This window comes from Scylla paramamosain, chromosome 14 (assembly GCF_035594125.1).
Source record: "Scylla paramamosain isolate STU-SP2022 chromosome 14, ASM3559412v1, whole genome shotgun sequence".
Lineage (NCBI taxonomy): Eukaryota > Metazoa > Arthropoda > Malacostraca > Decapoda > Portunidae > Scylla > Scylla paramamosain.
The window spans coordinates 18,234,923-18,254,922 of record NC_087164.1 but is presented as its reverse complement, the minus strand read 5'-3'; the positions used below and the strand labels follow the sequence as shown (position 1 = coordinate 18,254,922).

The window sequence follows — 20,000 nt, the reverse complement described above, 5'->3', positions numbered from 1 at the left end:
TTTTTTTTTAATCACCATATTAAGGATGGTTATAATTTTGCAGTTTAGGAATTTAAATACCTTATGAGGATGATTCTGGTTCAGGTTAAGAACGGTTTTCACAGGTACGAGATGCAAAAGAGCTGAATAAATAAGAAGACTTTGGTTTTGCGAGAATATAGTTAGGACAATAACAGCAAGAAGAAATTAAAAATAACATCTCCAATGGATAAATGGGTATTTTTGAGACCACCTATACTAGCTCCACGTAGGTTTTCCTTTTCCTGCTCCTCCTCCTCCAAGTGTCAGCAGGACTTAAAAATAACATCACAAGACGGATTTACTTAAAGAAACAACAGCTTCTTTCTTTTCAAGATTTCCTTTCCCCGCCCTATAGTAAATTTCTTTCGGTCTCTTCATGGAGCGTCACTCAAAGGACTTCAAAATAACATCACCGCCGCTTTTTCATCCTCTTTTTTTTTTCTTTTATAAAATAAATTCTTCCTTGCTAGATTGCTCTCTTCACGCACAGTGCAACTTTTCTTCTCATTTCATCCAGTTAACTTCAGTGAAAAATCACCTATTTACAAAAGAATACGAACATTCGCGTAATTACTGTCCAATGTGAAGTCCAAAAGAAAGCCAACCCTGTACACAAACTAGACAAGTATATACAAAACGAAATTTCTTTAATATGCAAATGAAAAAAAATCGGTCAGCGAAAACTTTACTCAGCAGAATCATAAGCTTCTAAAATAAGGAAAACACTAACACAAGCATGTAAGTAAACCAGATTATGAGAATCAACTCCAGCACGCACGCACACACGCACGCACGCACGCACATACCCACAAACACACAGTTATATATACACGTCTCCTGTAACACTCTCCCACACACGCTTCTGCGTACACCTTCTGTTCTCTCCATAAAACTTATAAAAAGAATAATATAAATTCTATGAAATCTTGTTGATGGATGAGAGTAAAGCATTTACATATGAAACCGAGAGAAAGAGAGAGAGAGAGAGAGAGAGAGAGAGAGAGAGAGAGAGAGAGAGAGAGAGAGAGAGAGAGAGAGAGAGAGAGAGAGAGAGAGAGAGAGAGAGAGAGAGAGAGAGAGAGAGAGAGAGAGAGAGAGAGAGAGAGAGAGAGAGAGAGAGAGAGAGAGAGAGAGAGACAGAGAGAGAGAGAGACAGAGAGAGAGAGAGAGAGAGAGAGAGAGAGAGAGAGAGAGAGAGAGAGAGAGAGAGAGAGAGAGAGAGAGAGAGAGAGAGACTGGCATTCTCCTGTCAGAAAGAAAAGAGCGGAATAAGTGAAATAACTTATAAGAAGGCATGCTGTATTGTCAGAGTGAACAAGGAAACAGTGGCCCATCTTTGTATTCCTGTGGCGGGCGTGACATGAAATTGGTGCGGCGACTATGGAATATCGAAAACCATTCGCTTCATATTCTTGAGGAAGAGCTTCCCTGTTGAACAACGGTAGGGTGAAGAGGAACAAGGGACGGAGGAGGAAGGGGAAAAAAGAAGGCACCATGCTTTCTCTCTCTCTCTCTCTCTCTCTCTCTCTCTCTCTCTCTCTCTCTCTCTCTCTCTCTCTCTCTCTCTCTCTCTCTCTCTCATCGCATAATCAAAGAAGGTAAAATACTAGGCGGTCATTGCTCGAAAAGAAGGAAAGATGACAAAAAAAAAAAAGGTTAACCTCTCTGATGCCGAGGGAGAAACAGTTTCTCAAATCAACCCGAACTTCAGAAAAAATAAAAGTTAGTAACAGAGTGAAGTAACGGTGTTATTTATGAACTTCACAACTTGCCACTGTGTGGAGGGAGGACGAATATTTGAAAAGATAAGAGGCTAAAGACCCAACAGGGAAAAGTTTATATGTAGAAGTGGCGAGCAAACGTCTCATGAATTAAAACGCATAAAAATCGAGGAAAAAATTGTCCTGGAGAGGAAAAAAAGAAAAAAAAAGTGGAGGAAACAATAGTGGAATATCCAATAACCTTATATCATTCCGTATTCGCTTTACTTCCTGCTGTGGTCGCAGCGAGGGACGGAAAAGTATCGCTTTGGGAAGTCATCGATAAGAAAACAATATATCCTGTCTTGTACGGTGTTAATTCAGCCCGGCGTGAATGTAGTGGTAGATTGCAATATTGAAGAAGAACTCATAATAAAGCTAGAGGAAGAAGGGTGAGAAAAAAAACAACAATGTATCATATCCTAATTATAGCCGTACTTACAAAATGATCAGGGAATTTGTGGGTGAGAGAGAGAGAGAGAGAGAGAGAGAGAGAGAGAGAGAGAGAGAGAGAGAGAGAGAGAGAGAGAGAGAGAGAGAGAGAGAGAGAGAGAGAGAGAGAGAGAGAGAGAGAGAAACCATACACATGGAGACAGAACAAACATCTACAGCGTTGCTTCGTCAAATGCAAAAAAAAAAATATAAGGTAAAAAAGCGCAGAGAGGACGGCAGCTCCATAAAAAAGGACATAAAGAAAAACAAAACACAACAAATAGCAGCGTAACAAAGACAACGAATCCATAAAGGAAAAAAATAAAAAGTGAAGTGCAACATCAAGAGGGTGAATACATTATAGAATACAAAAAAAAAGATAGAAATGCGAATAATAAAACGATATATTTGTGAAGAAATACAAAGGAAAAAATAAAATGAAGCGTCAATAAAACTATACATCCTTAAATAAATATATAACAATTATTATTGTTGTTGTTGTTGTTGTAAATGATGATGATGATGATGATGATGATGATGATGATGATGATGATGATGATGATGATGATGATAAAAATCTTCCCAGCTATTCTCACTCCCACCTTCCCGATCCTCCACTTCCACCAGTCTGATACGCAACATTGCCTCGACGCCTGAGTTTCCACGTTACTACATTAGCTAATAAAACTCACCTAACAGTAAAACAAAACGAGATTTTTATTACATCTTCTAGTTACAATCTGAAAGAAAATTCACTCTTGCTAGTTTCTGAATAACTGCTTCAATTTATTCTACATAGGATTGTCCAGGAAACAATTTGTTTAATTTACTGCCTTACAAAACAAAACACTGAAGTGAAAGACTCAGAAGAATGTATTCATCATCAATATACTTGTACATCAAAGAATTACACTAAAGTCTCATTCATTATGAAACCCTTTTTTCTTACCTCCTTTCTACCTTAATTTCCTTTCTTCCTTCTATCTTCTCTCTTAATTCATCTTCCTTCATTTCTCCTTTCATTTTTTTTTATTTTCGTTTCCTTTCCTTTATTTCTTTATTGCAAACTTTGTAATTCTTCTATCCTTGTTTCCTTTCTACTTTCACATTTTTTCCTTCTTTCATTCATTATTTCTTGTTTCTTTTATTTCTCATCCCTCCATTTTTTTAGTATTTTCCTTTCGTTTTCTCTCTTCATTTCGGAATTGCAAACTTTATAAATCTTATTATCTTACTAAACTCTTTTCACATTCATTTATTTTCATCCTTCCTTCGTTTCTCCTTCCTCCATTTCTTAGTATTTCCTTGCTTCTCCTTCATTTCTTTATTGCAAACTTTCAGAATTCCCAGCCTTCCTTCGCCAGCAGCAGCAGCATCAGGTTGTAACGTGGGCCAATTACGCACCAAACACCAAACCCAGAGTTCATTCATGCTCTGTAAAACGAGACAACAACCAGTGAACACGAGGCTAATACTGCGCTTCCCCGTACGAGAACACGCCGGTCAATACAACTTTTAAAATCCCTTCACTGCTATTTGGCACTAATCATTCTGAGGCATCCTTTTTTTGTTTTATATCCACCTTCAAATATTGTACTCGCTAGAAAAAAGCAAAATCTATTCGTTTTTAATCACTTTCTTTTTTGTAGATGCTCATAAACACTCTAGACATTCCTTTTGGTGCCGTGAATTGTTGTATATCGCAGTGAAAGGGATAAGACCGGGCCAAGCACCGGGATACTGCTATCTGCCTTACCACTTAGGAGAGAAGACAGAGGAAATCCCTATCCACGATACTCAAGGAACGTTAGAGGATAATGTCATGGTTTGTGAAGGAAGGGAAAAGAATAAGCTTAAGTGATATTATGTGAAGTATTTCGTAACAGTATTGGGATTTATTTTAAACTTAAGGAGAGTGGACAAGGTGAAAATTGGGGAAAAAGCTTACCACTGCCAAAAATGTCAAAGAAAGTAACAAAAACGAGGTTGGATAAGGCGAAAACAACCTAGGGAAAACTTAACTTACCGCTGGAAAAAAAATGTCAGACAGTAATTAAAATAAATAAATAAATTGATGAGTAAACCAAACAAACAAACATATGAATAAATGAATGAAATAATAAATAAATAAACTGACCTTTTTACTTTCAGAGGTATGTTGACACTTCTCTACGTAAAATGAACAAGCCATGTCGAAGGGAAGAACAACAAAACAAAACAAACAGAGTTCCAGAGTTTACACGTGCAACGGATGAAAGATTGAGAAAACTTATTATATATAACATTAGTAAAATGAACAGAATATAGGTGAAAATATGTGTAAAGTCTTATACACTTATATACAGGCTTAGCTTAGTTCGCATTTGAAATTCTACACACACACACACACACACACATTCACAAAACGGAAAAATAAAAAAAAAGTAAAAAAAATTAGATAAAAGTGAGAAAGAAGATAATAAAAAAATGTCTCGAAGAAAGACTGGATGATAGACAAATAAAAAGAGGGAATGGAGAAGGAGTGAAGGAAATAAAAGGGACAAATGTGTACCAGCAAACTGAAAGAAAAAATAAAAGGAAGAGAGGTGGGAAGCAAGAAGAGTAATAGATAGAGAAAGAGGGGCCATAAAAGTGCTAAATAAACGGTGGGGGAAGAGAGAGAGAGAGAGAGAGAGAGAGAGAGAGAGAGAGAGAGAGAGAGAGAGAGAGAGAGAGAGAGAGAGAATGTTAAACAAACGGTGTTAATAAATGAATGAAAAAGGAAAGGATGAGATTATGAGGAAAGAATAACACAAAAGCGAGAGAAAGAGAGAGAGAGAGAGAGAGAGAGAGAGAGAGAGAGAGAGAGAGAGAGAGAGAGAGAGAGAGAGAGAGAGAGAGAGAGATGGAAAGAACATCAATGATCTACTTATATTTAACCTTAATATTTTCTTCTCTCTCTCTCTCTCTCTCTCTCTCTCTCTCTCTCTCTCTCTCTCTCTCTCTCTCTCTCTCTCTCTCTCCTAACACATTTCCATCATTCCTTTAAATAGTCAGATTTATTTACACGCGTTGCCACAAAAATGTACGATAACTCTCCATTTTTTATTTGCCCTCGAACAAAATAAGGGAAAAAGAGTTTTGCTATGGAAAACAAAGCCATAAATTGCTGAAAACAGGACGTGAAGGACGGCCAGACATACATAAGAGATAACTTAGTATATATTAATTCTCGAAGCCAAATATGATAGAAGAGGTACACGTAAAAATACAACAGTAGAATGAATGAATGAATGAATGAATGAATGAAAGAATAAATGAATGATTGAGGGAATGAATGAATAAATCGGTCAATGTTATTTTTTTTATTTCATCTCAAAACAATGCGCAACATACATACACACGATATTAATTCTCTCTCTCTCTCTCTCTCTCTCTCTCTCTCTCTCTCTCTCTCTCTCTCTCTCTCTCTCTCTCTCTCTCTCTCTCTGCTCCCAGTTACTCTTCACCACAAAGTTTTCTCCCTCCCATCGTTCTCTTTCTCAGCCTCACTCCCGCTACTGACTCACTCACTCCGCACAACCGCCGCTCAAACAGACACAAACCCTAGGGAGAGAGTTCTGGGGCTGGTAAAAACACGCTCTCTCTCTCTCTCTCTCTCTCTCTCTCTCTCTCTCTCTCTCTCTCTCTCTCTCTCTCTCTCTCTCTCTCTCTCTCTCTCTCTCTCTCTCAGACTATTATGAAAGAAGGCCAATGAGAAGCTCCGTTTAAAGACATGTTTCTGAAATGTGTCCTCGTCTTCTTGTGTCCTCGTGTTCTTGTCAAGCCAAGCTGTCTCTTCTCCGCATCATTAGTCCAGGTTGTCGGGAAAAGTTGTGTGACAGTTTTTGAGTGGACTGACGGATTACTTCAATGCTTCCGTGCATATTAGATATAAGATGGATTCAGTTATGTGTTATGCAGTGTTAATATTGTAATTTGGGATTATTATGATGCTTTTTTGGTACATATTGCGTGCGTGCGTGCGTGCGTGCGTGGGCGCGCGTGTGTGCTCTCTATTAAGTTCATGGTAATGTCGTGCTGTTCTTTTTCTATCGGTCAAAATTAATGAATGTAAAAAAAGCAGCAATACACAGAACACACATTGTAATATATATATATATATATATATATATATATATATATATATATATATATATATATATATATATATATATATATATATATATATATATATATATATTACCATTTTCCCTTCTTTTATCTCTGAATTTGCACCAAAATTTTTTTCTAGTTCAGTGGTGAAACACATTCATGCTGAAATTTTAATAAGAAGAGATATCATTCTCGTTCGCGTATGAAAACTTCCTAACACAGACACGAGAACAAACTTTAAACATTAAACTTCGTATGAATATTCTTTCCGTCTATTCTCATTGTGACCAGCTGATACTGTCATAAGATAATCGAAAACAAAAGATCACGCGTGGTGACGTCATGCAACAAAAAAAAAAACAAGATGATCAATTCATCCATACAATAACCAATCTAAGATGAACAGAACTGTAGTATCATTTCTACTATGTAAGGGAATGTTTGATTATATATGTAGGCTGATGCTAATGGTGAAGTGAGTCCTTTAAGAGAATGGAAAAGTAAGTTATCAAGTTCGCGAGGAAGAGGTGCTGAGAGAAAAGCAAGTATATTACTATGAAATGAGTCAAGGAGGAAAGACACGAAAAGAGAGAGAAAAAAAAAAGAAAAAGAAAGATGGGAAGGAGGAAAATAAAAATGAAAAGTTAAAAGATAAGAAGAATTTATTAAAAAAAAAAGTAAATATGACGAATAAAGGCAGTAAACCCCTATCTTCTCTCTCACTTAACATTATATTTCATGATTCCACCTATTAGAAACTACAATTAGTAAGTACCACACAAACCCAGAACCGTGTCAAAGATCTATCATCATTTAACATTCCTATTACAACATTTTCCCAAGAATAATGTACATCTCACGTTACGTACAAATTTCCTTCGTCTTTCACACGATTAACGAGCAGGATATTTTTCCTTTCCCCCTCGCATGAAAGCATCAAGGCTCCTTTTGCCTGCGTGTGTATCTTAGCCAATGTAATCAAAACAGGTCTTCCTCTGATCTACAAAAGAAGGCGGCGGGGCGGCGGTGCTAAGGGAAAGGGAGGGATGCGTGAGGCAATAAAGATCCATCAAGACATAGACAAACATCCTCCCTAATGCCTTAAAACCGGTTTGTGAAGCCTCGATTAAAGGTTATACACTGGCGATTATGAATAGGAGAGGAGCAGCGTCACGGATTAATCTTGAGGGAGAGGAGGATGCTGCTCGATACTCTTAAGACTCAAGTTAAGGACAAGAGTTTCAGATAAGGAAGTGGATTCATAGTTAAGGGTAAGAGGGGCTGGAAAAGGTGCTTTGTAAGAGTTTGTAAGGGTAAAAAAGTGAGTGTGAGTGAGAGGGGCTGGGGGGATGAGAGCTGAGGGATCGTGGATGAAGGGTCGTGAGCAGTTAAGGGAGAGCAGTGAATGCCACAATGAAGGAGCGAGGGAGAGGCGGCCAAAGTTAAACAAGGCAGTAAATGATGTTCAAATATTAGGTCAGCGGCCACGACGCTTGGTGCGAAGCGCGACGGGGGTGGAGGGAGCAGAAAGAGAGAGAGAGAGAGAGAGAGAGAGAGAGAGAGAGAGAGAGAGAGAGAGAGAGAGAGAGAGAGAGAGAGAGAGAGAGAGAGAGAGAGAGAGAGAGAGAGAGAGAGAGAGAGAGAGAGAGAGAGAGAGAGAGAGAGAGAGAGAGAGAGAGAGAGACAGTAAGGCACACAGTAACAGACAGACAGACAAACAGACAATATAGACAGGCACACACACACACACAATGAATACTAATACAAAACTCGTGCATGCATGCGTTCATATATATATTCCATTTTCCTTTAAAAATGGAAACACACAAGCGCTTCAGGATTTTTTTTTCAGTATTTCATAGCGAACACACGGAGAAAAGTCGATGGGAATGTTTATTTATACACACATTTCCTCGTTCGTCGCCCTCACAGTCACACACACAACAGAGGAAACGTATTTAAATCACGACTAAGACCTTGTGGCCGGCCTGGGAATACTGAACTGCCTCCATCTGTGGTATCAAGTTTAGATCAGTTCAGCTTCTTAGGGTTGTGCATTTACCTGTTTTGTGGGAAATGTCTCCCGAGTTTGAACAATTTGTAAGCATCGAAGCAGCAGAACCTTTTACATATTTCAAAGACAGGCGAGAGCTTCCGCGGAAGAAACAGGTAAATGTAACGCTTTTATTGTTTTTTTTTTCTTTTTTTTTCCTCCCCTTGCTTTCCTCGTCATATTCCGGATCTTTCAGCTAACATTGATTTACAAATATTGCTAAAGATAAAGGTTTGTATACACCAATTCTCCCGACTTCTCTTTTTTTAGTTTTCTGTAATAATTTTCCCCTTGACGTAAGAAAATATAATACAAGCAATTCTCTTCACTCTCCTTTCATCATTATTTTTTTCCCCAAGGTTCTTTCTCCTTAACGTGAAAAAATGTAATCCGAATATTTTGATCCTTCTACCATCTGTTTGTTTTTGTTTTTTTTTTCTAAGAATGTCAACCTAAATAAAAAAGAAATAAAAAAAAACTATACTTAATCTAGTTACTGTTTCTAGTTCCACATGTTATTGTCAATGTTACTTTGCTTATATTTGTGTTGTATTATTTGCTTTACAACTGCTACATATTCTTTAATATTTTTTTTTTTTTTACTTCGTGATAACATTTCTTGTATAATTGTAACATCAACTGTATTCAGCAAAAAAATTCTCATCTCAGCATATACAAAATTGATTACTCTCTCTCTCTCTCTCTCTCTCTCTCTCTCTCTCTCTCTCTCTCTCTCTCTCTCTCTCTCTCTCTCTCTCTCTCTCACAATAAAAATCGTACCATCTCGCCACAAAGACCCAAGAAAATAAATCATCCAAGGTGTGAGGTCGAAAATTGTTGATGAAAAACAGCGAGAAAAAGAAAACGACGAAGGACGGACGACAAGAGGTGACGAGGATTAATAATACACAAGCCATTTCCAAATACGATAAAGAAAAAAAAAAAGATATTTCGATCCTTCACGTCTGAACCATTAGATAAATTAGACTAAATATATGTATATATTTTATTTTACTGGTCTGATTTGTAAAATGGAAATCTTTCGTATATATATATATATAGAGAGAGAGAGAGAGAGAGAGAGAGAGAGAGAGAGAGAGAGAGAGATATATATATATATATATATATATATATATATATATATACTCGTATATATAAGAGAGAGAGAGAGAGAGAGAGAGAGAGAGAGAGAGGAATCTGACTACTGTTCCTTGCAATAATTCCTCGCTATAAAACATGTTCCATTATATTCATCATCAATAGATCAGCACTTATAATTATTAGTGTTGATCTATTGATGGTGAATATAATGGTGAAATATTGTTACGTCCTTGGTATGACAGAGAATGATTATAATCAATCTCTATCATACCAAGGACTCGAACAAAACTTTGAATACTGACAAATACTGTGTTGATATATTCCGCTTCGCTCTCCATGCTCACCTAATGAAAGTCCACGCGGAATATAAAGCAAAGGGAAAGTTAGTCTAAGTTAACTTTACACCGCAGGAGTGGGGAGAGCAAGAGGACTTTACATAAACTAGTATCTTGAAATGAAAAGATGCAAATATTTTTCGGCTTATCTTCATCACTATTCTTGAAATGGAATTTTTTTTTTTCATTATTTTGATATATACATTTTTTTTCTCTCTTCCTTTTATTTATATTCAGTCCAACCAATGCAAGAATTAACCGTCATCTTCACTCTTTCACTTCTTGTGCTAATAAACTATTTTGGTCAAGTTTCTTAATAAGTGAAAGAAATTATACCTTCACACTAGTAGTACTTTGCGCAGTGCTTTATTACAGAGCTGCTAACGCCTTTCTTCTATACAAGTTGACGTGGTTACAAAGGAGGTACTGATGGACACTGGAGCGTGTTGGCAATGCATAAAAGGCGGGAGAAAAGATTAACAAAGAAGGGGAACATTCGTGAGAGAGAGAGAGAGAGAGAGAGAGAGAGAGAGAGAGAGAGAGAGAGAGAGAGAGAGAGAGAGAGAGAGAGAGAGAGAGAGAGAGAGAGAGAGATTCAGTCAACGCATATCTTAAAATAAAAATCCAACTAATACAAAAACTTACATACATACACATGGATGAAAAAAAAAAGAAAACAGAAACGTATACAGAGAACATCCTGCAAGTCAAGTCAGATTAAGTGACATTTAATTTAAGATTGATTAATGCTGTATAAATCTGTGTTTTACCTCTACACTGATATATTGTTTACATAGAATTCATTTATATTCCTTGATCTCTTTACCTAAGCCAGATCTTCTTTATCCTTTCAGGTGGCAAAACTTATAAAGTTCTGATGCTTCATTTATTTACTTATTTATTTATTTATTTAATTTATTCATTTTATTTATTTATCTATTTATTCTTTTTTTTGCTAACTGTTTTGTTCATGTCTGTTCTTTTCGCTTTTTTTTTTTATCATTCCGACATGTATCTCTCTCTCTCTCTCTCTCTCTCTCTCTCTCTCTCTCTCTCTCTCTCTCTCTCTCTCTCTCTCTCTCTCTCTCGTTATCCAATTTTCTTTATCTCAATTTTTCCTTTTATTTCTCTGTCTATCTTTATCAAGTTATTTCTCACTTCTTTTCCTATCGTGGTTCATTTCATTACTCCCTTTCTCTCCTTCTATCTCTGTATTTAAAGGTTATCCCCTTATTATCCGGTTATTTTTCTTCTCCCACTCTTTTTTCTCTGTTATTTTCTTTCAGTGTTACCGTAAACCTTCATTCTTCTTTGTGTAACCTTTTATTGGCATTTAATACTAGATCATCCTAATATTTTACTTTTCTATGTATTCCCTTTCCTCTATTTCCGTTATTGTCTTGATATTTTCATTCCCCACTTTCGTCCTTCCCCTCTTCTATTTATCTTTTTTCAATCTTTATTATCAAGTGTTTATTTCCAGTCTCCTTTATCCTTCCCGTTTCATCTTCCTCTTCTGAACATGTTAATTTCCACTCTCGCTTCTCCCCATTCTTTCTTTCCCCCTTTCTCTCTTTCTATTCTTATCTTTGCATGTTTATTCTCGCTCTTAATCCCTCTCCCTCATTTTCATTACTCTTTTCTCTTTCTACCTCACATCACACCCTATTCCCTTTTTTTTTCATTATTTTTTCCCTTCTTTCTCCCTTATTTTTTCCTCATTCTTTCCATTTTTCTCCTTTCTTTTCCTCCGTTTTTTTTTTTTTAGCATTTTGTTTCCTTCTCCTTTTCACTTTATACCTTATTTTCTTTTACTATATTTTTTTCTCTTCCTTCTTTCCCTTCTAGTATATATATTTTCTAAAATTATTTCCCTTTTTAGTCTTTCCTTGGACCTTCTTCCCTCTTCTTTTCCTCTCTATTCTTTCTTTTTTTCTTTACAATCTTTCTCCGTTTATTTTATTTTATTTCAATCATTATACTTCTCCGCCCCTTTCCACTCTCTCCCACTTTTTTTTTCTATTCTCCAGAATTATTTTTTTTTTCATCATATTTCCTTCTCTTCTTTCATATTTTTTCCCTAAATCTTACTTTTATTTTTTCCTCCATCTTCCTTCTCAACCCTATCCTGTTTTTTTTTTTTTTCCTCACCATCATTCGGCTCCTTTCTTTTCTATTCTTTCCCTCATAATGTTATCTTCCTCATCCTCTACTTTCTTTTCTGTATATATTTGTACCTTACCAACGTACATTACTCTGTCATATTTTCCATCCTCCGGCACATTCTCTATAATCTTTCCCTCCTAGTCATCCCTTTATCACGCTGTCTTTCTCCCTCTTCTTCCCCATCTACCTTATCTATGACCCATGCATTATGTCTTTCACACCCTTCTTCCCCTTCTCTTTCTTCCCTGCCCATAAACAGCTTGACTCCCTGGCGGCATCCCCATCAACACTTTTAAAATATGCACCGCAACTTAATGCAAATATATGACGTACTGAACACTCTTTATAACCTGCAAGCTTTTTAGAAAGGCTGCACGTTTACATAGAGTTACTTAGGAAGCTTAGAAATGTTTAGCCCTCGGAGTGTTAATGTACGAGTCTTGTTACTATATTACAGTATACTTGAGTTGTACTTGGATTTACAGACATTACTGATTTATTTCCTACTGTTGTCAGTGGTGTGTAAAAATCGTGCTCTGAATTTGCACCACGGTATTCCATCAAGCTTGAGCAACCTTAGCAGTGTTATATACCTCCTGCTCTCTCTCTCTCTCTCTCTCTCTCTCTCTCTCTCTCTCTCTCTCTCTCTCTCTCTCTCTCTCTCTCTCTCTCTCTCTCTCTCTCTCATGCTACTTCACAACTGACCGGATTGATTCAACAAAAGACAGTAAACGTTAAGTTAGTGTCCTGGAAACTATAAATTATTTACAAAAATCTACGATATACGAACAACGTACGTTATTCTTTCTCACTGATTCATGACAGACAATTACATTAGACTGAGTACAAGAAAAACAAACAGACCTCTCATTTTAACCACCCACCCCACTGGGCAAGTCATGAACGTACGTATACATCTGCAACTAAAAGAAGAGAAAAATTTTTAAATATGGAAGAAGGTTGGGGAAAGAAAGCAGGGTACAAAATATGTAAGGTATGTTCAACACGACAGCCTCTATAAATAAAGGCGTGCCGCATCCCACACCGCCACAGGACACCACTTCTTGCAGCAAGGCGCTTCTTGACGCCAGCTAAAACGCAGAAAATTATGTAACACTGAATTTAACAGAGAGAGAGAGAGAGAGAGAGAGAGAGAGAGAGAGAGAGAGAGAGAGAGAGAGAGAGAGAGAGAGAGAGAGAGAAGAAACAGACAAGCAGAGAGGGAAATAGACAGAAAATAACTAATTAACGGATGGAGAGACAGGCAGACAGACAGACAGATAGGCAAATAAACAAACCCAGGTAGTAATATTGCAAAACTTAGTGAGCATCATGCCTATAAATAAAACAGAAATCAATGAAGAGACTACAAAACAGGACCAGATTAATCTTTCCACAAAGGCCAAGAAGAAATGACTGTAATAGGTGGGTGTGATAACATAACCAGGTAGTTTTATTTTTCATCTTAACCCTTTGACTGCCCCTTGGTACACCTTTCTCTAATTACCAAACACCATTTGACTGCCACTTGGTACACCTTTCCCTAATTACCACTCTGAGACATCTTTACTAGTTCTACAGACAGATCCAATCTTTTAACTGGGACGAAATTGCAAAATATATTTTTTTATCGCTAACTTTCTTGCAGATGTTTATAAAGATTTCACACATTGCTTCTGGTGCTGCTAATTGTTTCGTGTCGCAGTGAAAGGGTTAAATATTTTGCAGAATACAACATTATTACTCGGGACAAATCCACATAGTCTGAGTAGGGACAGAAAAAAAGTACCCCACATAGAAATGATTACCGAAGAAACTATATTTTTACATTTTTTTTTTTTTAAGTATTACACAATGTTCGCCATGACCTTTGCCGGAAGACGGTGAAAAGTTTACAAACGGGAAAACTATCCAGACTTCAAAACTCATATTGAAGATAAAGTTAGACAACAGGAAACAAAAGTTGGAAGGCACAAGACTAGACGGAAAGGGATTAGTGGGGAAGAGAAACGAGTAAAAAAAGATTTCACCATCCCGAAAAAAAAAAGAAATAACCGTAATAGAAATAAATAAAAAAAAAGCTTCCTGGCTAATAAACAGATTAACTCAGCAAGATTAATCATCACCATAAAACCCAAACACGTAAATGGAAACCATTTTGTCACGCACACACGCACACATTCACACACAAAACAAAAGAGATATATATAGATGAGAGAAAAAAATTAATGACGTTGGTGTGCCTAAACAGATCAACTCAGCCTGAACTTCAATAAACAAACAGTGCGGCGCGATACACTCCACAATGTGACTCTGATACAAAGGCTTCCCTCGCACGGAAAAATTTATGTTTTGACAATACGAGTACTTGGCGCGTGACGGCGTTCATAATAATAATAATAATAATAATAATAATAATAATAATAATAATAATAATAATAATATTAATAATAATAAAATGACACGACTACCACTACTACTAACAATGAAAATTAAAATAACAACAAAAACAAAAATGCGTAGTCAATATTGCCCACAAACCATTTTTTTTTTTCCGTATAATAAATTCACATACACTAAAAAAATGCAGAAAAACATGAAAAAAAAAAAAAAAAAAATCAATAAACAAAAACAAGACATTATCAAATAAGACCCAAAGAAGTAGCAGTACCTACATTTTCCTTATAACAAATTCGCGTACACAAAAACAAGGAAAAAAAATTATAAGGAGAGAGAGAGAGAGAAAAAAAAAAAAAAAATCTTGATACACCGAACAAAGATGTATTGTTAAGTGCACCAGATTTATGGGCAAGAAAACCTCCTGCAGGAGCATCATCTTTCCCTGCTGAGGCGGTGGCGGCCCCATCATTCTCGTCGTCCTTCGAGACACCCCAAAGATGCAGCTTCAGCAGATTATTCTGTTATATTACCGAGTGAGGAGCGGGATGAGCAGCAGTGGCAGCAGCAGCAGCAGCAGGAGGAGGAGGAGGAGGAGGAGGTGCTGGTGATGGTAAAGAAAATAAAGGAAAAAAAGAAAGAAGAAGAAGAAGAAGAAGAAGAAGAAGAAGAAAAACGAAGAAAGAAAGAAAGGAGGAGGAGGAGGAAGAGAAGACAGAAAAAAAATGGAGGAGGAGGAGGAGGAGGAGGAGGGCACATACACCAACAACAAAAAAAGATAAGTAATAGAAGTGAACCCAGAGGACACGAGAGAGAGAGAGAGGGGAGAGAGAGAGAGAGAGAGAGAGAGAAGAGAGAGAGAGAGAGGAGAGAGAGAGAGAGAGAGAGAGAGAGAGAGAGAGAGAGAGAGAGAGAGATCATCCGAGTTACCTCTTTCTTCCCCATGTGGCATCATTATAATAATCCTACTCTCATTGCCAATAGGTAAAGCATTAATTGACGTAAAGGGCAGACCACGACGCACCAGGTGACGAAATCTTACCTGTAATTAAGACACGTGCAGGAAACGCGTCGCGAGAATATCAGGTCTCGTACGGAAATTGTCAATAAGTCACAGGATTTATAGTTGAATGTAGCAAACAGTGAAATGAACGATGTCAGATAGCTCAGTATTTATGGTTCGTATTCCAAAACGTTTCAGCGTCTGGAGTCTTTTCATCTGGCTCTAATGGAAGTCATCCAAGTTTTCAAGGCTATTTTCGTGATTCCAGTGATACTTAAACAAAGGTAATACATTGTGAAAGGAAAAGAACATCCAAGAGAATGAACAAACTGGTCCTCTTTATGAGCTGTGAGGAAAATCCCAATACGAATAACAATGCGTTTAAGAATACAGGCATATGAATGTAATACCAAGACTCGTATAAACTCGTAAATAAGATAGCAACACCTCCCAGTATCAGGCTCGGCGCAGACTGGCGGAGTATACGGTTGTGATGTCCCGTCCATTCATTTATCACTGCCATGTAAACTACCACGCACTCCTTCCTCGCCCCTTAACGTGGATTACTTATTGTGAGGGGACAACAAACACTAGCATTGAGTGTAGAGTGTAGGTGGATTATATCAGAGAGAGAGAGAGAGAGAGAGAGAGAGAGAGAGAGAGAGAGAGAGAGAGAGAGAGAGAGAGAGAGAGAGAGAGAGAGAGAGAGAGAGAGATGAGAGAGAGAGAGAGAGAGAGAGAGAGAGAGAGAGAGAGAGAGAGAGAGAGAGAGAGAGAGAGAGAGAGAGAGAGAGAGAGAGAGAGAGAGAGAGAGAGAGAGAGAAAAATACTCATTGACAATTAAGGTCAGCATTTTCACTTAGTAAAGGTTTAACATTTAGCTGGACTTCCGTTTCAAAATAAACATAAGATATGAAACATGCATAATATCACTTTAATGATACAAGTACATAAATGTAAAGCATTATCTCAGCAACAGTTGTTATTACAAATAAACTTTCAAACCAATAAATTCTAAAGTTCAGCCAATGTTTGTAAACTAGTTTGTCCCCTGACGGATTGATCTATAGCGGGTCGGTGCAAAAAATTTCAACATTTTTGTTAATCTGGAGGGATTCATTACATGAGTGGTTCATTATTGCAGTTTCCATATTACATTGGCTCATACCAAACAAAACATTACAAATGTTACGCTTTCGCCGCAAACACAAAGCTGCATTTTTTTTTGCCATTGTCTGCAGAGGCTGTCGAAGAGCGTCACATCCTCAGCAGTGGCAATAAGCTGTCATTATATTAAAATTAGATCAATTCGTCAAAAAAAGACAGTAGAGTAAATGTTTGAACTGTTTCTAAAGATTTTATTACTTAAATCCAACCAATGACAGCTGTCTTGATAAAAAAAATCAAGACATGTCGCCTACCTTGCAATGTAAGCGAAAAAAAACTGTGAAATATGATCAGAATACATATACGTAAGCAATTACGTAAAAACAAATGTTATAATTATTTATTTTATGTGTTTCAACACTTTACATGTTCTTAGCAGCCGTATACCGCCTATATATCGCAATGACATAATAATTCAAACTTCTTGGCCAGTTCACCCTTTGGAAAGACACCTGAGTGTCACTGGGTGGGCACCTCTGGATTCTGCCGCGTGCATCACTTTATTGAATATTTACCATTACATAATACATTTCGCAGTACAGCATGCTCATTTGACGCCGTGATTGCGGCAACTACGTTGCTGCATACACATTACTTAATTAGCGATGACCAATGCGAAACCGAACTACGAGAGTGACGGAGAGTCATGAAGCCTCATCACCAGTGCCAGTAATCAGGATTGCTCATAATGTGAACACCAACCAAGTAAAGTCCCCCACAAAAATTCCTCAAAAAAATTTTACCTGAAATAATTAACGCCATGATAAATTCTCTCCAGTCTAGAACGACAATTAAAAAAAGGGAAAATCGTTCGGGGGAAAATCTCTGATTGTTCTTTGCAGAAATTTACTTAGGGTAAGCTTACGGTACAGTTAGAAACACCATCACCACCACCACCACCACCAATAGTTCTCTCCTTCATTCATTCCTTCACGCACCGATTCACGCCAACCCCTAAAGCCCCTAATCATCAGTCACTTTCCACTGTCTACATCACCTCCATCAGCTTTCTAAAACTTATGATAGAGATAAGTCTTTCCCCATGGACCTAATCCATCGCCCAGCAAAACACAGCATCTGAGACCATGTAAAAACTGATATATAGTTAATAATTAATAACGCACCTTACATCTACAGTTTACATATGTTAATTTCTACCTACCTTGACCTTGATGCTTCTGTCTGCTGTGGCTTCCATTAGAAACCATCTGACTATTACTCCACGTCTGTCCTCTACTTCAGTCTGAGATACCTGTTGTCCATCAATCCTGTTTAAGCTATCATCCTCCTTATATCTACAACCTAAGCTAACATTTAACCACATCTATCTACAGTATTCTATATTTCTTTATTATTTATGGCTACTATCACTATTATTATTATTATTATTATTATTATTATTATTATTATTATTATTATTATTATTATTACTACTACTATTATTATTATTATTTATCTATTAATTAATTTATTTATTTACTTATTTTATATCATTTTATTTATTTATTTATTTTATTTTATTTATTTTTTTTTTTTTTGTAACGTGAGTGTACCGCTGCAGGGTTCCTACCGCCACCACCACACGCGGCCTATTAACCATTACACCGCAGAAGGGTGCGGGACAATCACGGTCCGTGCGTCACCCGAGGCCAGGAATTCGATGTATTACTGTGTTTAAAATCCTTCCATTACCCCTTTTATTTCTCTAAGCCCTATTGGATATGGAAAACACTTTTGATTCTTTTGGCTTTAAAATAGTGATTGGTGGCAATAAATTTAGATGACTTTCATGTGTGATACGCACAAAAGAACTGTAACATTATGTTGGTTGTCCTTCGTGTTACTGCAACGCATGAATACGAGTACGAAAATTATAACGTTTTTCTATCGGGACGATTTAAAAAAAAAAAACGTACCAGAATTTTCGCAATTAAGAGTACATCGCTATATGATCTGCATGCAAGGGTGTGACATTCATACACACACACACACACACACACACACACACACACACACAGTCATACAAAAATAGAAATAAATTTGTAAAGAAAGGTAAACAAAAAAGAAAGCAACAATAGATGTGGACACAGATTTGACACGAGAGAGAGAGAGAGAGAGAGAGAGAGAGAGAGAGAGAGAGAGAGAGAGAGAGAGAGAGAGAGAGAGAGAGAGAGAGAGAGAGAGAGAGAGAGAGGAGGAGGGGGGGGGGAGCAAGGAGAAAAGCCAATCCATATACAAGAAAGAAGAACAAGGACAGCGACATAGAAGAAAGACGAAGACGAAACACGAAAACACACACACAGACACACACAAAAGAAGGCAATGAAATACAGAAGAACTGCCACGGGAAACCTGTTGGCTGATAGGGAGAGAATAAGGAGATGAAATAATAAAGGATAACGTGCAGCCAAGAATCACACACGAGAGAGTAAACTTCATTCTCAAGTGTTAAGTTAGACTTGAGATATCCAAGGCTCCGGAAAAGGTGGAAGACAAGAAAAGGAAGGAAGAGAGGATGGAGATGTGACCGGGCGATGGGGTGATGGGGGTGTGACAGGGAAGAGTGGCCGGGAAAACAAGTAGAGTGAAGGGTGAGAAGGAGGAGGAGGAGGAGGTGATGTGATGGGGTGACGGAATGATGCAGTGATGGGGTGAAGGGGGTGTGACAGGAAGGAGGGACCGGAGAGGGGGCGTCAGAGGAGTGAAAAGGAGCAGAGTGGCTGTAAAATGCTTTCATAAAACTGCGGAAAGGAGGAACTTGAGGCGATGAGGGTAAATCGAAGGGAAAAAGTTTTAAGTGATCGTTCGATCTTCGCATCGTATCCCTGGAAGGCAGAGAGAGAGCGAGAAAGAGTGAGAGTGAGATGGAGAAATAGAAAACGACACTAAAAAGAAAACAGAGGCGACTAAATAATAAACGTAATGATAAAAGCAGAACTGAAGAAGAATAAAAATCTAGAAAACTTCAAAGCTGTGACAAGGAATATTGCGTAGTAATCCTTGCCTCTTCTTTTTCATATTCCTTCTCTATCTCCTCCTCCATTTCTTCCTCGTTCTTTGATATTCTGTTTATATTACTTTTCCAATTCTTTGTCTATCTCCACCAATTTCAGCTTTTTTTATTTGACATTCATGTTCAGCAGATATCTTCGTTCTCCCACTCCTTCTGCTGCTTCTTCTTATTATTGTTATTATTATTATTACTCCTACTCAAGAAAGGAACCTTATTATAAAACAACCGTCTCTGTTGCCTGCCATTCTTACATCCAATGATCTTCTGTTCATTATAATAAATTTTCCTTTTTCTCTCTCTCTCCTCTTCCTTTCAATTCACCGTCACCATCATCATCATCTTGCTTCTTCTCCTCCTTCATTCTTCTCCTCCTCCTCCTCCTCCTCCTCCTCCTCCCTCCTCCTCCTCCTCCTCCTCC

General features: G+C 37.5%; 1 protein-coding gene and 1 long non-coding RNA gene across 3 annotated transcripts in view; one reads left to right on the top strand and one right to left on the bottom strand.

Annotated features, from left to right (window-relative positions):
• The window catches only part of LOC135107132 (cell adhesion molecule Dscam2-like), a 282,482-nt gene that overhangs the window by 205,734 nt on the left and 56,748 nt on the right, over positions 1-20,000 (top strand). The window lies entirely within an intron of this gene.
• LOC135106975 (uncharacterized) overlaps positions 1-20,000 on the bottom strand; it is a 58,801-nt gene that overhangs the window by 27,807 nt on the left and 10,994 nt on the right. The window lies entirely within an intron of this gene.